This window comes from Schistocerca americana, chromosome 10, assembly GCF_021461395.2.
Source record: "Schistocerca americana isolate TAMUIC-IGC-003095 chromosome 10, iqSchAmer2.1, whole genome shotgun sequence".
NCBI classification, from domain to species: domain Eukaryota; kingdom Metazoa; phylum Arthropoda; class Insecta; order Orthoptera; family Acrididae; genus Schistocerca; species Schistocerca americana.
This window is the reverse complement of record NC_060128.1, coordinates 107,993,153-108,012,875: the sequence shown is the minus strand read 5'-3', so window position 1 is coordinate 108,012,875 and position 19,723 is coordinate 107,993,153. Positions and strand designations below refer to the sequence as shown.

General features: G+C 43.2%; 1 protein-coding gene across 4 annotated transcripts in view; it reads right to left on the bottom strand.

Moving 5' to 3' along the window:
* Positions 1-8,525, bottom strand: part of LOC124552613 — a 102,446-nt gene extending 93,921 nt beyond the window's left edge. Inside the window, exon 1 of one of the 4 annotated variants that reach the window (XR_006967941.1) lies at positions 8,392-8,516. The gene's annotated coding sequence lies outside the window, so the exon portion shown is untranslated. Of the gene's footprint in view, positions 1-8,391 lie in introns of all 4 variants that reach the window. The other 3 variants (XM_047126938.1, XM_047126937.1, XM_047126939.1) reach the window with 3 other exon arrangements.
* Positions 8,526-19,723: the final 11,198 nt, after the last annotated feature.

Sequence of the window (19,723 nt, the reverse complement as noted above, 5' to 3'; positions counted from 1 at the left end):
AAAATGAGGATAATGGAATGTAGTCGAATTAAGTCGGGTGATGCTGAGGGAATTAGATTGGGAAATGAGACACTTAAAGTAGTAAAGGAGTTTTGCTATTTGGGGAGCAAAATAACTGATGATGGTCGAAGTAGAGAGAATATAAAATGTAGACTGGCATTGGCATGGAAAGCGTTTCTGAACAAGAAAAATTTGTTAACATCAAGTGTCATGAAGTCTTTTCTGAAGGTATTTGTATGGAGTGTAGCCATGTATGGAAGTGAAACATGGACGATAAATAGTTTGGACAAGAAGAGAATAAGAAGCTTTAGAAATGTGGTGCTACAGAAGAATGCTGAAGTTTGGATGGGTAGATCACATAACTAATGAGGAGGTATTGAATGGAATTGGGGAGGAGTTTGTGGCACAACTTGACTAGAAGAAGGGATCGGTTGGTAGGACATGTTCTGAGGCATCAAGGGATCACCAATTTGGTATTGGAGGGCAGAGTGGAGGGTAAAAATAGTAGAGGGAGACAAAGAGATGAATACAGTGAGCAGATTCAGAAGGATGTAGGCTGCAGTAGGTACTGGGAGATGAAGCTTGCACAGCATAGAGTAGCATGAAGAGCTGCATCAAACCAGTCTCAGGACTGAAGACCACAACAACAACAACAACAACAACAACAAGGTATACACTTTGGTGTTTTGACATGAAGTGATGGCTTCTTAACCCAGTAATTTCAAAATTAGTGCCTCCATGAAATCTTCAACAGTTCTCTGACATGTTTCTAATGTAGCTCTGTCAGTATGGACCCCATGCTTGTACTCCATTGTTTCTTCAGGATCATAGTCTTTAAAAGCACCTTCAAGAAAAGCTTCTAGTTGCCTTTTTCTTGGACATTCCTAACAATGCTGCATACAATCTTGATTCCACACTGCATACAGTTTTTTCATCAAACCCTTGTAGTCAACTTGGATGGACGTTGTTCAAGCCAACATTAATTTGGCATTTTAATGAATTGCACATGCACATATGGAAAGTGATGCAGAAGCACCAACTGTAGTACGCCATTTCGGCCTGAGTTCACAAAATTTTGAGAAGCTTACTTGATTTCCATATTGTTTACAATAAGCAACGAACATTTCTTTCAGGTTACAAAGGAGCAGGCATTTCTGCTTGTGAATCTCTTCCCCATTTATTCTGACTGCAAGACAATCCTTTTTGTCAGGACATAAACGAGAAAAAAGTGAGGACATTTTGTTTTACTTCAACACTGAGCTTTTTCTCTTTTTCTGATTGCAGGTGTTACCAAACTCCCATCTTTCATCTTTAGTTTTCTCGCCTTCTTCACCAGTTTAGTTGAAACAGCAAATTCTTTCGATCTTTTTTCAATAGTCCAGCTATTTGGGGCTAGGGTCAAAATTTGGACTTTACTGCATTTGCTTGAAATCTGAAACTTAATCTTAAGTTCTTCAATTAAGATGTCCATATCTTCACATTTTTGGCACTCTCCTGTTTGTATGTGCACAATATCTACTTAGCTCACACCAGCAGCTGTGGCAATTACCTTAGTAATGCTGCCTGGGGCTTTCAGAACTTTGCGCTTTATGTACCCCGCTGAATCCCTTTTGCTGATCTATTGAAGTTTAAATGGTGACTCTCCAAGTGGTGGTGATGAAGTGTTAGCAGTAAAGCAAGCGTCAACAACAATCATGTCTTCAGCGAATGGTGATTCTTGCTTAACCTGGTGGGAAGATTCTTTCTGGGCCATTTCTTGTCTACATTTGGCACAAATTTTCTGACCAAGTTTAAAAACTTCATCTGTTAGTAACTTCAGTCTATCAGACATTGCAATGGTTATTGGTGTTAAAGCCTTCTTTATTACATGTTTTTCTTTACTAGACAGGTTGCAGCAAGTCTTCTACAGGAACAGAAATTTTGTCATCAACAGGCATTATGGTATGGGCAAATTTGGGCATCTTCAGTAAAATCAAGCCCAAACCTACATTGTACAAGCTCATAGTCCACTGGTGAAAATTCCTTAACTGATCTTAGTTGACTTCCCTGATAATGACCCATGACAATCAGCTCCATCTGATCCACCAAAGTAGCAAGGTGCAAGCATCTCTTCATTCATTTTATACAATAGTTTATTAACCTATAACAAGCAATTTTGAAAGCTCATGGATATCCTGGTTTGAAGCATAGCAGATTCAGACTTATTTATATATAAAATATACAAATTAGCATATCAAAGTATATTGTTTCGGTGCATACCTTCAGCTACAACAATGATTATTTATTATCCAAACACTCAGTACTCAGCACTAAGATTGTACCACGTCAACATCGAAGATTACACTGCACAGAAGACTGAGACTGTGAAAATTCCCAATAACAAAGGCAACAATTGAAAGTGGTGATTCAGCAATGTATCAATACTGCACGAATAGAGCCTTAAAAAGACCATTGCTTCTTTATAATGATGATTGAAACTGACTGATGGTGCATATATGCACCACCATGCATTGTAAGGTTAAAATGTTATATAGCAAGATGGCATTCCATTATGATCTTCTGGATTTTATACTCTGAAGACCATTTTCTGAGGTTTTAGTATATTTATATTCTATACTGGAAAATAATGTAAAAACACTTATTAGCATGGTCACATTACCTAAACCACAGGCAAATCTTACTATTAAAAATACTGCAATTACACATTTTTCTGATATATTAATTCAAATTGTATTGATTTTTTGTCTTTATCAATAATCCTTTTCTCTACTTTTGACGGTATTCTTACTCATCAATATGCAAGATCCAGAAACAATTGAGATACTGCCGCCCCTCCCCCCCTCCAATACCCTAAAATTTGAATGTAGAAATTTTTGGCCAACTTTGCAAATGCACATCTTTTCATCTAGGCATCCAATGTTAATTAAATTTGATCCACATATAGACATCATAGGTATGAATAACCCTCTGAAGTTCTGGTGTGATCGGTTCATATAAAGAGTAGCAGTGGTCAGTCAAACCTTGTCTCTCAGAACAGCGCAATGAATTTTTTTTGCCACTTTAGAGGCTTGTATCTATATTTAGGTGTGGCTAGATCCCTAACTTTTGCCATTGTGTGATTCAGCATAAAAAGTTGTCTATGTATATTAAAGCAAATGACTAAATGTCTGCTAGAACTTTTAAAAAAAGCCTAGCAAACTTGGCACATTTGCACCTTCATATGTGATGCATAGATGAGTAGCCTCTCTTTAAAAGCCCCTACAAATTCAGCCACTGCAGATTGTTGTTGTTGCAGTCTTCAGTCCTGAGACTGGTTTGATGCAGCTCTCCATGCTACTCTATCCTGTGCAAGCTTCTTCATCTCCCAGTGCCTACTGCAACCTACATCCTTCTGAATGTGCTTAGTGTATTCATCTCTTGGTCTCCATCTACGATTTTTACCTTCCACGCTGCCATCCAATACTAAATTGGTGATCCCTTGATGCCTCAGAACATGTCCTACCAACCGATCCCTTCTTCTAGTCAAGTTGTGCCACAAGCTCCTCTTCTCCCCAATTCTATTCAATACCTCCTCATTAGTTATATGATCTACCTATCTAACCTTCAGCACCACATTTCGAAAGCTTCTATTCTCTTCTTGTCTAAGCTATTTATCGTCCAAGTTTCCCTTCCATACATGGCTACACTCCATACAAATACTTTCAGAAACTACTTCCTGGCACTTAAATCTATACTCGATGTTAACAAATTTCTCTTCTTCAGAAACGCTTTCTTTCCAATTGCCAGTCTACATTTTATATCCTCTCTACTTCGACCATCATCAGTTATTTTGCTCCCCAAATAGCAAAACTCCTTTACTACTTTAAGTGTTTCATTTCCCAATGTAACTCCCTCAGCATCACCCGACTTAATTCGACTACATTCCATTATCCTCGTTTTGCTCTTGTTGATGTTCATCTTATACCCTCCTTTCAACACACTATCCATTCCGTTCAACTGCACTTCCAAGTCCTTTTCTGTCTCTGACAGAATTGCAATGTCATCGGCGAACTTCAAAGTTTTTATTTCTTTTCCATAGATTTTAATACCTACTCTGAATTTTTCTTTTGTTTCCTTTATTACATGCTCAATATACAGATTGAATAACATCGGGGGAGAGGCTACAACCCTGTCTCTCTTCCCAACCACTGCTTCCCTGCATGCCTGTTTAGCCATTTTGCACTTCCTGTCGATCTCATTTTTGAGACATTCGTATTCCTTTTCGCCTGCTTCATTTACCGCATTTTTATATTTTCTCCTTTCACCAATTAAATTCAATATTCCTTCTGTCACCCAAGTATTTCTACTAGCCCTCGTCTTTTTACCTACTTGATCCTATGCTGCCTTCACTACTTCATCCCTCAAAGCTACCCATTCTTCTTCTACTGTATTTCTTTCCCCCATTCTTGTCAATTGTTCCCCAATGCTCTCCCTGAAACTCTGTACAACCTCTGGTTTAATCAGTTTATCGAGGTCCCATCCTTCATACCAAATTTTATTAGATTTGGTGAGGGTCAAGTGGGGACACTTCTTAATATCGGTCCCTATGACGTGGAATGACCCAGTTGCTATGAGTTAAAAAGATGCTGTGAGGTGTTGCTAGTGAAAATTGTTTGTAAATGAAAAAAAAATGAAACTTGGCTATAAAAAATATTTGAGAAAAATAAATTCCATATTGACGTAAAAATATAAAAAAGTGAGACAGATTTCTCCAGTAAGCAGTCTAAGGCTCTGCAGTCATGGACTGTGCGGCTGGTCCCGGCGGAGGTTCGAGTCATCCCTCGGGCATGGGTGTGTGTGTTTGTCCTTAGGGTAATTCAGGTTACGTAATGTGTAAGCTTAGGGACTGATGACCTTAGCAGTTAAGTCCCATAAGATTTCACACACTTCTTCTCCAGTAAACAAGAACAATGTACGACTACAATCAGCCATCATCTTTATACTTGATTCTTTGAAGTTTCCTCCTCAAACTTACTATTTGCATTAAAATCTCTTATTTATTGGGAAGACTGCTATGTACAAGTAAATTTTTGTCTTAACTGAATGCAGGAGCATTTACATTTCTTAAATATTTATTCAGGAGATGTGAGTTACTAGTGTGTGGTGTGCAGTGGAAAGCCACGTGTCTTTCAGATGCCTTTTTGAAGGTTTCCGATTTCTTAACAGGGTGATGACTTTGGCTCATCGAAGTTGAAATTACAAAGTTTCCATTAAGTTATATTTGCTGCAGGCGAGAGTGAGTTTTCCTTTACTAGTTTATGCAACTGCAGTTGGAAGTGCTTTGATTTATTACCTCACTTATTAGCGATTATTCCCAGTTAAGCTATATTTTGTAAACCCCGTCTCCCTCTTGAAAGGCTGCCATCCTATGTCAGTGTTCTGAGCTTCCACAAAAGTAGAACTGACGTAACGGTCATAGGGATTGTGATTCCTTTTGTTGTGGTCACAGTTGCACTTGGATCCCTTTATGCAATAGGATTAGTCTCTTCACTATAAAAAATAAAATCCATAACACAAAGCACATGGTAGAGGCTACTGCACAATTTTACACTGCAGCCAGCAGCGGTAGTTCAGACCCGATCTTACACAACCTTAATTCACAACACTCCCATCTAAAACTGCCAGGATATAGTGTCCGCAGAATAGCAACAACATGTTTCAAACCAAATGTCCTTCACACTATATTTACTTTTATTATTTGAAATCATGACCAGTTGCTTCCAAAGCAGAATCTCAGGAGTGATATGTAACATTCCTTTCCATCAACTAACAGTTCAACTCCATCACGAATGTGTCTGAATTCCATGAGGCTTTCAGGATTCCTTGAAAATTTTCTGACTTTTCCTGTACATTCAATTTCCCTGAGGATTCCGTATTTTCCAGAAAAGTCTGGTTCAAATAGCTCTGAGCACTATGGGACTTAACTTCTGAGGTCATCAGTCCCCTAGAACTTAGAACTACTTAAACCTAACTAATCTCATGACATCACACACATCCATGCCCGAGGCAGGATTCGAACCTGCGACCATAGTGGTTGCGAGGTTCCAGACGTCAGAAAAGTCTGTTTGAACCTGTAAAGACCTTAATATTTTCCGCTGCTAATGACAGAACTCATTCACAGTTTAACTGTTATATTTAATATAATATTTTTGTGTAGACTTTGCATCCCTGCCTGGGCTTGAAGTGAAGATATGTGCTTTAATGTTGGGTTAATTAATTAGATTTCCTAAAATGCTAAGTGGAAAGTTGTGAATAACTACCAACTCCCAAGTTAATTAAAAACATACCGTATAGGCTATTCCTTCTACAAACTGTTCTATTATTTTGAGTAGGTATTGAAAGTTCCATCGGTTTCACAGTAAGTAGCTATCAGTATTCACGGTATGGTTAGATAACTACTGATGTTTTATAGGAGACAGAACATTGTTGTTGTAGATTAGGTTAGCAGTCTTATCTGAGAAAGCTATTGTGGACAAATGAGTATTGGGCTGCTGATGGAGGATATCCAGCAGGTATTTGGTGTAAAAGAGGAAGCTGAAATATTTTTCAAGAAGCAGGAATAGCTTCAGATTGTGTTAACAAGGTAGCGTAGTTGTATTTGCTGTAATTCCACTTCTAACTTAAATATTTCTTTTGGCACTGTTCCTAAAGGCGACTTTTTTTGTACACATTGGCAGTTTATTACAAAGCAAGTTCCGTTTATAGCTCTAACTATTGTGAACTTTGCTGAGCTAATGGTTTGTTAAGTAGATTATGTTATTTGAGTTTGATGGCAATGAATACCATTGTTCAGTTGGAAGGAATGCAGAATACTTGGGCAAAGTGCACTTGGCATATCAGCAGCTCTTATGCTGATATTAGCAACTCCGTCACATTGGTCACAACTGATCAGGTGATAGCATGTGGTAGCCAAGAAACAGGGTGGAGTAAAGATTTCTTTTGGCAAAAGATAGAGATTGATTATATTTGTTCTCCATACTGATTGCCATTTGACGAAACCAATGATTGTGAATGGAAGGAAGCTAGATTTGCTAACATACTGGCCTGTAGCATGGCCTTAGGATAGGTTAAGATGGAATGTAATAATCCTGCCAGCAAGTCTGTGAAGCCAATGGATGTTCAAAGGAAAAATGACATCCCAGAACAAAATACCACGTAACTTTACCAATGAACTGTAAGATATTACTAACTTGAATGTCACTGTCTACCTACAAATGATCCATGGTTTTTTGTGTTACTACCCACAATTCATCGTCCGAACTGTTACTAACAGCAACAGGCAACACAAAAGTCGCGAACACTGTAAGTGCACTTTCGTCACCCACCGACTATATGAATTACTATACAGAGGCCACTTTGTATTAAAATTAAACTTCCCATCTGTCTTCTCACATATAATCCCTATATATTCTTATGGTAATAGCTACAGTAAATGACTATTCTACTGTCTTGCATGTGACATTCTTGTATGCAGATACTGACAAGGCACAGGCAAGACAAAGATGTTATATCCTTGTACTATATGTAATTACTTTACAGCTTTCAACAAAATGGTTCAAATGGCTCTGAGCAGTATGGGACTTAACATTTGAGGTCATCAGTCCCCTAGAACTTCAAACTACTTAAACCTAACTAACCTAAGGACATCACACACATCCATGCCCGAGGCAGGATTCGAACCTGCGACCGTAGCAGTCGCGCGGTTCCAGACTGAAGCGCCTAGAACCGCTCGTCCACAACGGCCGGCCAACTTCCAACAGTTCAAATGTTGGAACGAGTCTCTCGCACTAATGAACGACAACGTGAATGGTTTTCACCCGAACATGGTAGGACTTACACACAACAAACAAGTATAAAAGAAAAGACAGCGTTAAATATCCTCGCATGAAATCTAATTGAACTACATACGAAAAAACTGAGCAAATATTTCGAAAAATGTGTTAAAAATTGCGTTTATAACAGCAGAAAATTCATGGTTTCCGCTCTGCCACGACATATGAACTATAAATAATAAATTTACCACTGCCGGTGTGTACATAATTACGTGAGATAGCCGTGGAAAGCATTAAACAGGCCAAGCAGGAATAAAGTTTCTGACACATTAATGAGCATACATACGTAAGTAACAAGGAATCGTTTTGTTTTCACATGCAAATTGGAAATTATAGCATTACTAACAACGAGAAACGTCTTTAAAAAAATTTGCACATAATCCACTAAGGACATTATCTGGACATAGTTGATGTGCTAGAAATTTATACAGTAAGCAATATGGAACTAAAAAGGTTACCCGGTGGACAAAGTGAATGCATTTCGTGCGCGTATTTTAATACACTAACAACGTAGGCCTACCTGTTACCCTGTCGCTCGATGGGCGCGTCCAAGTATTGACATTTCACAGGGAAGCAAGCGATATATCGATGTTCCGAAAAATCGAGATTTCGTCCGTAAACGTAGAGTTTACCATCGATGTTTCGTAGGTCGGTGCATCAACAGCAAAAGTCCAAAAACATCGATATCCTTCAACAATGCATATGTAGCGACAACGTTCACTTTGCGTCAGTGTCGCGTGTATTGCGAGCGAGCATTGTTTTGTTTACGTCGAGGCTGTCAGTTGGCTTCCGGCGGGGCGCTGCAATCGACAGTGAATATTTCGCAATCGTCACGAAGCGTACATATTGTTTTGATTGTTGTTATTTGGTGTCAGTTATTATTCTCTGTTAGTTTCACCTAGTAAAAGTAACATCTCGGAGGTTCCTTCATCTACGTGTGTATTTATCCGATCTGTATACGCTAATTCCTCTGCGCCGCCTCATTCCTCCGGCGGACGCAAATAAAGTTTTGTTCTGGAAGCCCGAAGTGACAATTTCTTGCGCTCCCTAGCTATTAACATACCGATCGATACCGATAAGTCAGTAAAGGCAAAGGTGCGGCCCCTACGTGACTAAAACGTGAAAAACGCTGAGAGGTGCAACTACATTGATGATGATGGAGTCCCATACTCCTTGACAGAGCGTAGCGGAAGGAGAACCGCACCACCGTACTAGGCGAAGTCTAGTGGAGGTTGTTTGCCATTGCCTTCAACACCCAGTCATCTCGAGGCAGGTGAAAAACCCTGGCACCGCCGGGAATCGAACCCGGGACCCCGTGCTCGGAAAGCAAGAACGCTACCGCGAGATCACGAGCTGCAGACCAATTATACTCGATTCGACATTACAGATCGTCAGAAGAAATAATTCGTCGCAGTGCGCTCATCCCCGTTCCTGCCGCACACCCCGGCGCTTTGGTTTGCGCAAGTCGAAGCCAGCTTCCTCTGCGACGGTATTTTTTTTTTTCTTTATTGAATTTCAATTCCCCCCGAAGGGGGCGGGCTGGCAGCAGCTTAGTATGCCGCTCTTCAGCCAACAGACTTTGTTAGAAAGATGAAGAGAATAAATAATATAAACGGGCAATAAAATTGGAGACTTAAAGAGTAACATGGCGAAAAGAAATCGTGGAACTTAAAACAAAGAACAGAGGGATGATGACGCTAAGAAAATACATACAAAGCAGACAGGTAAAACAATAGACAGACAATTTAAAAAAAAAAACACGGCGACAGTCTGGTTTCTGTTCGCAAAAGACATAAAATTCACACCCAGTGACAGCATGGTTTCTGTTCGCAATACGAGAAAGACGAACAACACTGAACAGTCACTGGAACACTGCACAAAAAGTTGGCAAATGTGACATACCACAGCTGAGAGCAGGTGGGGGGGAAACTGGACAGATGATGGGAAAATAAAAAAGGGGGGGAGCCAAGAAAGGAGCTGATGGAGGATGAGGACCCATAAGAGGGGTGGGGGGCGCTGGGCAGACGCGACAGGGAGTGGGGTAGGCAGAGGAGGGGAATACAAAAGGACTCAGGGGAGGGGGGAAGAAGGGAGGTAGGGAGAGGTTTAGTGGGGAGAAAACAGGACGGAAGGGGGGAAGAGGGAGCCCAGGGAAAGGACAGAGGAAAGGAGGGGGAGTGAGGATCGAGTTGATAGGAGGGATAAATGGAGGGAGAGAGGGCATCATCCGGGAGGGGGAGTTGACGGAAGCCACCTTGGGAAAGGAGATGGAGGGTGGAGAGATGGAGGGTAGGGGGGACACAACGGTGAAGACGTGGCAGGAGGCGGGGATGGGAGAGGAGAGGAGCAACCAGGGGGTGAGGGGGGTCAAGACAGCGGGAGGTATAGAGGGTGCGGATATGTTTGAGGAATAATAGCAGATGGGGGAAAGGAATGAGATCGTAGAGGATCTGCGTGGGTGACGGGAGGTGTATACAGAAGGTGAGGCAGAGTGCATGACGCTCAAGGATCTGGAGGGACTTATAGAATTTGGGGGAGGGGGGGGGGCAGATATCCAGGCAGGACTGGCATAACAGAGGATGGGATGGATTAAGGACTTGTAGGTGTGGAGGATGGTAGAGGGGTGCAACCCCCATGTCAGGCCAGAGAGGAGTTTGAGGAGTCGGAGGCGGTTGTGGGCTTTGGATTGGATGGAGCGGAGATGAGGGATCCAGGTGAGGTGACGGTCAATGGTGAGGCCAAGGTTGGCGAGGGTGGGGGTGAGGCGGACAGGACGGGTGCAGACAGTAAGGGAGAAATCCAGGAGCCGGAAGGAGCGAGTGGTACGACCGACGATGATTGCCTGGGTCTTGGAAGGGTTGAGTTTCAGGAGCCACTGGTTACACCATGCAGCAAAAAGGTCAAGGTGATTCTGGAGAAGGCGTTGGGACCGTTGGAGGGTAGGAGCGAGGGCGAGGAATGTGGTGTCATCAGCATATTGCAAGAGGTGTACTGGAGGGGGGGGGGGGGGGGGTAGGGGCATATCTGCCGTGTACAGGAGGTAGAGGAGAGGGGAGAGGACAGAGCCCTGGGGCACACCTGCAGGGGGGGTAGAAGGTGTGGGAATTGGCATTATGGATGGTAACATAGGAGGGGCGGTGGGAGAGGAAGGAGGCCACCAGACGGATGTAGTTGATAGGAAGGGCGTAGGTTTGGAGTTTAAACAGGAGACCGAGATGCCAGACACGGTCGTAGGCATTTTCGAGGTCAAAGGAGACAAAAATGGCGGAGTGACAGTAGTTGAGCTGGAGGGAGAGGAGATCAGTGAGGCGGAGGAGTTGGTCATGAGCAGAGAAGAAGGTCGAAAGCCACATTGGGTGTTTGGGAGGAGGTGGTTTTGGCAGAGGTGGTGATGGATGCGCCGGGAAAGGATGGATTCCAAGAGCTTGCTGAACACCGATGTGAGACAGCTAGGACGATAGGAAGAGGCATCAGATGGAGGCTTGTTGGGTTTGGAGAACATCAGGATACGGGAGGTTTTCCACAGGTCGGGATAGAAGCCAGTGGCAAGGATGACATTGTAGAGGGTGGCAAGGATTGAAAGGAAGGAGGGAGGGCAGTGTTTGAGGCGGCGGTAGGTAACACAGTCGTAGCTGGGAGCAGTGTTGCGTTTAGTGCGGAGTGTGAGGCTGATGTCCTGTGTAGTGATGGGAGTGTTACGTTCAGATGGTGGTGTGTGGCCCAAGTACTGGAAGCTAGGAGCAAGGGGAGGAACAGAGGTATTCGTACGGTCCAAGACGTCAGGGAAGAGGGAATAATCAAAGTGGGGATCATCTGGGATGGAAAAAACATCGGAGAGGTGAGAGGCAAAGTGGGTGGCCTTGCTGAGGTTGTCAGGAAAGGGACGGTCATTAAGGACGATAGGGTACTGGGGGGTGGGGCGGTTCCCAGTAAGGTGGTGGAAAGCAGACCGATACATGGAAGAGTTTATGGGGAGTGTGGTATTGAGTTGCGTACATGTCTGGCGCCAGGCACAGCGTTTCTTCGCAGTAAGCAGGTTGCGGATGTGTCGTAATTGCCGGTGGCGGTTAAGTGTATCCCGGTCATGAGTGCGGAGAAAAGAGCAGTAGAGGCGGCAGGACTCTCGAAGGAGAAGGACGGCCTGTGGAGGCAGGGCGGGGCAGTGAGGGTGGATGGCTTTGGTGGGGATATGGATGGCGACGGCGTCAGACAAGGTCTGGTGCATGAAGGCAGCAGTGCGAGAGATGTCATCGGGAGATTGGAGGGTAAGGGCGTGGCCGTCAACCCGGGTGTGAATGGAGTCCCGGTAGGCATCCCAGTTGGCATGGGAGTAATCATGGACAAGTTTAGGAGGGACATCAGGGCGAGGGGCGTTGCGGGGATGGCGACCATTAGAGATAGTGTGGAGAACAGGAGCATGGTCACTGCCAATGAGTTCAAGGACTTCTGCAGTGATGCGCCCATGGAGGTTGGGAGAGGCAAGGACCACATCAGGAGTGGTGTTGGATTCGGGTCGGGTGTGCTGAGGTAGGGGAACCAGGTCTCCAATCATGTAGGTGGAGAAGGTGCGGTCAATGTGGGCCAGGAAATCGCACGGGATGGGGGTGCGAGGGCGGACATAAATGGTGGCACAGGTGATGGTAAGGGTGGGGAAGAAGAGGCTGAGGGTGAGATGCTCGGCAGGATTGTTAAGGAGAGGTTGGGGCCGGACAGGGAGGTGCTTGAGGTGGCCTATAGCAACTCCGCCACGCACCAGAGGGTACGGGTTATCGGTGCGGTGGAGGGTGTAATGAGCCGTGGAGACGGAGATACGGGGTTGAAGGAAGGTTTCATTTAGGACGAAGGCATCCACGCGGTGCTGACGGAGGGTGTGGAGGAAGAGGAGTTTGTGGGTGGGCAGGGAGCGAATGTTGTGGTACAGGAGACTGTAGGGTTCGTGTAACATGGGAGGGGAGAGTTAGACGAGGGTGGTGAGGGGGGTGAAGGTGAAGTGGGCCTGGTTGTGGGAGTATGTGGCATAGGTGGTAAGATGGAAGATGGAACGGGCAGCGAGGGCGATTTGGGAAAGAGTGTGTGAGCGCTGGAAGGGGTGGATGTTTTGGAGCACAATGGTGGTGAAACGGATGATGTCCTCGGCAGTTGGGGGAGGTCTGCGGCGGTATTAACACAGTCTAATATATACAGTCGCGACACTCACTGCTGTGAAAGTTGTTACCATTTGGCAGTTAAAGTGACACTGGCGCCCCTAGCGGCCAGAAAGCTCGCCTTCCTCTGACAGCAGATGCAACGTAAAAATAATGTTTGTTTTTAATCCGTTTTGTATGTAATTTACAAAATAGTTTGCATATTTTTGCGTCAGGAGAGCAGCGAGAGACATAAATGATCGTGAAATATAAGTAAACATAGCACGAACTATTGAATGAAGTGACATGTGCTGCAACATATTCCTGAAGAAATATTTAAGAAGTAGCATACAATCGCACTTATTGCACTGTAAGTAAGAGAATACACACTGTATATCCCATCTTTTTTCAAGTACTTGGAACCAATACTTTTTAAAATGAGCTTGTCCTTTTGTACTTGTGTCCTGTGACGTTGTGGTTACAGTTTATTCTTACGATGGGCACTTTCCTTGTCACGTAGTAATTTTTGTACGAAGTCTAATGATTTGCACGTTTTTACATTTCAAACGATTTTCCAACACGCGAATAATTTCACGTAATCTAAGCGTTTCATCTTCAAAATATGTCTGTGTTGCAGATTCCGTTGTTAGTGATTATATATATGTCTCTCGTGTAGGAACACTTGTGGTAGCTGTTTCTTCTGTGTCTGGAGACAATTTTATTGTTTTGGCAGTAACACTTTCACGTTTGTATGGCAATTTTCTCTTCATCGTCCCTAGTTGTGGCTTATTCGGCATGTTAAATAACGTAGGAACTGCATTCCATACCAATCTCTTCTTTTCCGCGCTGATGAACTGGTTTGACTCGAAATGTAACACACAAAACTTCACGTTATTGTGCAAATGCAGGTCATGTTTTTGCAGCGGGTCCTGTCTTCAACTGTTTATTAACAATTTCTTGTTCCTAAAAAAGAAATAGAAATTTAGTAATTCAATAAAGTTTAGAAAAAAATCGCAAATAAAGAGCGCTCTAATGTGATCTTTCATACCTCTCAGGGTCCATAGGAAACCTGAAGAATGACAAATGTGGTGTCTTCTTCCTATTATTACTGCAATTGATTGCGCTACATACGCTGTATTTCGTAAAAACCATGTTGTTGTTGTGGTCTTCAGTCCTGAGACTTATTTGATGCAGCTCTCCATGCTACTCTATCCTGTGCAAGTTTCTTCATCTCCCAGTACCTACTGCAACCTACATCCTTCTGAATATGCTTAGCGTATTCATCTCTTGGTCTCCCTTTACGATTTTTACCCTCCACGCTGCCCTCCCATGCTAAATTGGTGATCCCTTGATGCCTCAGAACATGTCCTACCAACCGATCCCATCTTCTAGTCAAGTTGCACCACAAACTCCTCCCCAATTCTGTTCAATACCTCCTCATTAGTTATGTGATCTACCCATCTAATCTTCAGAATTCTTCTGTAGCACCACATTTCGAAAGCTTCTATTCTCTTCTTGTCTAAACTATTTATCGTCCACGTTTTACTTCCATACATGGCTACACTGCATACAAATACTTCCAGAAACGACTTACTGACACTTAAATCTATACCAGATATTAACAAATTTCTCTTCTTCAGAAACGCTTTCCTTCCCATTGCCAGTCTACATTTTATATCCTCTCTACTTCGTCCATCATCAGTTATTTTCCTCCCCATATAGCAAAACTCATTTACTACTTTAAGCGTCTCATTTCCTAATCTAATTCCCTGAGCATCACCCGATTTTACGACTACATTCCATTATCCTCGTTTTGCTTTTGTTGATGTTCATCTTATATCCTCCTTTCAAGACACTGTCCACTTCATTCAACTGCTCTTCCAGGTCCTTTGCTGTCTCTGACAGAATCACAATGTCATCGGCGAACCTCAAAGTTTTTATTTCTTCTCCATGGATTTTAATACCTACTTCGAATTTTTCTTTTGTTTCCTTCACTGTTTGCTCAATATACAGATTAAATAACATTGGGAAGAGGCTACAACCCTGTCTCACTCCCTTCCCAACCACTGCTTCCCTTACATACCCCTCGACTCTTATAACTGCCATCTGGTTTCTGTACAAATTGTAAATAGCCTTTCTCTCCCTGTATTTTATCCCTGCCACCTTCAGAATTTTAAAGAGAGTCCAGTCAATATTGTCAAAAGCTTTCTCTAAGTCTACAAATGCTAGAAATGTGGGTTTGCCTTTTCTTAATCTATCTTCTAAGATAAGTCGTAGGGTCAGTATTGCTTCGCGTGTTCCAACATTTCTACGGAAAGCTATCGCAAAAGCAGAATTCCACATTATGCAGAGAGAAGGAGTCATAAGACCATCTAGAAGTCCTAGGTCTTCCCCTCTACACCTCTTGACTAAGAAAAGCGGCTCCTGACGCTCATATGCATATCACTGCACTCGCAATGCCCAGACAGTACCAGATAGAACACTGTGCCTATACTGCGCGACTACAATTACGCGCGACAAGGCACGACGATTTTTACTGTACTCGACTGCACTAACGCATGTTCCCAGATACCAGTTGCAGAGGAAGACATTCCGAAAATGGAAAATGTCTTGGCTTATTTGAAAGCAGGTACATGACATTTGACTTGAGGAACGTTGCACAAACTTAGCAACGTTTTATCGACAGTACATCTGTAGATCCATACTCCGCAAGCCACCTGACGGTGTGTGGCGGAGGGTACCTTGAGTATCTCTATAAGTAATCCCTTCTATTTCAGTCTCGCATTTGTTCGTGGAAAGAAGGATTGTCCGTATGCCTCTGTGTGGGCTATAATCTCTTAATTTTATCTTCATGGTCTCTTCGCGGGATATACGTAGGAGGGAGCAGTATACTGCTTGACTCCTCGGTGAAAGTATGTTCTCGAAACTTCAACAAAAGCCCGTACCGAGCTACTGAGCGTCTTCCTTGCAGAGTCCTCCACTGTAATTTATCTATCATCTCCGCAACGCTTTTGCGATTACTAAATGATCCTGTAACGAAGCGCGCTGCTCTTCGTTGGATCTTCTCTATCTCTTCTATCAACCCCATCTGGTACGGATCCCACACTGCTGAGCAGTATTCAAGCAGTGGGCGAACAAGCGTACTGTAACCTACTTCCTTTTTTTCGGACTGCATTTCCTTTGGTTTCTTCCAACGAATCTCAGTCTGGCATCTGCTTTACCGACGATTAATTTTATATCGTCATTCCATTTTAAATCACTCCTAATGCCTACTCCCATTTAATTTATAGAATTAAATTCTTCCAGTTGCTGACATGCTATATTGTAGCTAAATGATAAAGGATCTTTCTTTCTATGTATTCGCAGCACAGTACACTTGTCTACATTGAGATTCAATTGCCATTCCCTGCACCATGCGTCAATTCGTTGCAGATCCTCCTGCATTTCAGTACAATTTTCCATTGTTACAACCTCTCGATACACTACAGCATCATCCCCAAAAAGCATCAGTGAACATCCGATGTTATCGACAAGGTCATTGTGAATAGCAACGGTCCTACGACACTCCCCTGCGCCACACCTGAAATCACTTTTACTTCGGAAGACTTCTCTCCATTGAGAATGACATGCTGCGTTCTGTTATCTAGGAACTCTTCAATCCAATCACACAATTGGTCTGATAGTCTCTATGCTCTTACTTTGTTCATTAAACGACTGTGGGGAACTGTATCAAACACCTTGCGGAAGTCAAGAAACACGGCATCTACCTGGGAGCCCGTGTCTATGGCCCTCTGAGTCTCGTGGACGAATAGCGCGAGCTGGGTTCACACGATCGTCTCTTTCGAAACCCATGCTGATTCCTACAGAGTAGATTTCTAGTCTCCAGAAAAGCCATTATACTCGAACATAATACGCGTTCCAAAATTCTACAACTGAACGACGTTAGGGATATAGGTCTATAGTTCTGCACATCTGTTCGACGTCCCTTCTTGAAAACGGGGATGACCTGTGCCCTTTTTCAATCTTTTGGAACGCTAGGCTCTTCTAGAGACCTACGGTACACCGCTGCAGGAAGGGGGGCAAGTTCCTTCGCGTACTCTGTGTAAAATCGAACTGGTATCCCATTAGATCCAGCGGCCTTTCCTCTTTTGAGCGATTTTAATTGTTTTTCTATCCCTCTGTCATCTGTTTCGATATCTACCATTCTGTCTTCTGTGCGACAGTCTAGAAAAGGAACTACAGTGCAGTCTTCCTCTGTGTAACAGCTTTGGAAAAAGACATTTGGTATTTCGGCCTTTAGTCTGTCATCCTCTGTTTTAGTACCATTTTGGTCACAGAGTGTCTGGAGATTTTGTTTTCATCCACCTACCGCTTTGACATAAGACCGAGATTTCTTAGGATTTTCTGCCAAGTCAGTACATAGAACTTTGCTTTCCAATTCGTTAAATACCTCTCGCATAGCCCTCCTCACACTACATTTCGCTTCGTGTAAGTTTTGTTTGTCTGCAAGGCTTTGGCTATGTTTATGTTTGCTGTGAAGTTCCCTTTGCTTCCGTAGCAGTTTTCTAACTCGGTTGTTGTACCACGGTTGCTCTTTTCCATCTCTTACGATCTTGCTTGGCACATACTCATGTAACGCATATTCTACGATGGTTTTGAACTTTGTCCACTGATCCTCAACACTATCTGTACATGAGATAAAACTTTTGTGTTGAGCCGCCAAGTACTCTGAAATCTACTTTTTGTCACTTTTGCTAAACAGAAAAATCTCCCTACTATTTTTAATATTTCTATTTACGGCTGAAATCACCGATGCTGTAACCGTTTTATGATCGCTGATTCCCTGTTCTGCGTTAACTGTTTGAAATAGTTCGGGTCTGTTTGTCACCAGAAGGTCAAATATGTTGTCGCCACGAGTCGGTTCTCTGTTTAACTGCTCAAGGTAGTGTTCAGATAATGCACTTAAAAAAAATTCGGTGGATTCTTTGTCCCTGCCACCAGTGATAAACGTTTGAGTCTCCCAGTCTATATCTGGTAAATTAAAATCTCCACCCAAAACTATAACATGGTCGGGAAATCTACTCGAAATGTTTTCCAAATTTTCCTTCAGGAGTTCTGCCACAACAGCTGCTGAGCCAGAGGGGCTATAGAGACATCCAATTACCATGTTTGAGCCTGCTTTAACCGTAACCTTCACCCAAATTGTTTCATATTTCGGATCTCCGTCAATTTCCTTCGATACTATTGCACTTTTTATCGCTATAAACACGCCTCCTCCTTCACTGTCCAGCCTGTCTCTGCGGTATACATTCCAATCTGAGTTTAGGATTTCATTACTGTTTACATCTGGTTTCAGCCAACTTTCCGTCCCTAGTACTATGTGGGCATTGTGGCCGTTTATTAATGAGAGCAGTTCTGGGACCTTTCTATAGACGCTCCTGCAGTTTAGTATTACCACATTAATACTGTCATTCCCTGTTGCATTTTGCCTACTGCTACCTTGTCGCGTCTTAGGAGGCGTCTTGTCGGGCTTAGGGAGGGAATTCCCACATGTGCACTCCACACGTACTGGACTGTCTTGCTGTTTAGCATATCTAGATGACTTTTCAATTTCTTCATCAACTGCAGAACGACATGAAGATCATCTGTTACGAGTTTTAGAGCGGCACAACAAATACGAGGTAGTGTTAAATACAACCAAATGTGTGTTTGGGCAGTCGCAGATTGATTTTTTTAGGACACTGAATCTCGTCTAAAGGCTCACTTCCCCGACCAGAAAAAGTTGAAGTCATACTGCAGATTAGACGCCCGCGAACAGCTCATGAGCTACGTCAGTTTCTTGGTATGCTCAGTTTCTACCATCGACATCTGCCAAACTCCGCTGAAGTACCAGAACCACTCACTGCAGCACTGGTCGGTCTGCAAATCGAGGAAACTTCGCCGATTCGACATAACAGATCCAGCGCTTGCATTAGTAATGGGTGCGGGCCAGACAGCGATCGCAGTCGTGCTGCAACAACTACAGAAAGGCGCGTGGGGCGGCCTTTGGCACTTTACTCACACAAGCTGTCGGCATCTCTATGTCTGTGGAGTGCATACGATCTTGAACACCTCGCGATGTATGTTGTTGTGGTCTTCAGTCCACGGAATCCAAACTGATCTTCCCCGATGTCGGCTTCTACCAGTTTTTCCATTCGTCTGTAAAGAACTCGTGTTAGTATTTTGCAGCCGTGGCTTATTAAACTGATTGTTCGGTAATTTTCACATCTGTCATCCCCTGCTTACTTTGGGATTGGAATTATTATCTTCTTGAAGTCTGAGGTCATTTCGCCTGTCTCATACGTCTTACTAACCAGATGGTAGAGTTTTGTCAGGACTGGCTCTCCCAAGGCTATCAGTAGCTCTAAAGGAATGCTGTCTACTTCTGGGGCCTTGTTGCTACTTACGTCTTTCAGTGCTCTGTTAAACTCTTCACGCAGTATCATATCTCCCATTTCATCTTCATCTAATCCTCTTCCAATTCTATAATATTGTCCTCAAGTACATCGTCCTTGTATAGACCCTCTACATACTCCTTCCACCTTTCTGCTTTCCCTTCTTTCCTTAGAACTGGGTTTCCATCTGAGCTCTTGATATTCATACAAGTGGCTCTCTTTTCTCCAAAGGTCTCTTTAATTTTCCTGTAGGCAGTATCTATCTTACCCCCAGTGAGATAAGCCTCTACATCCT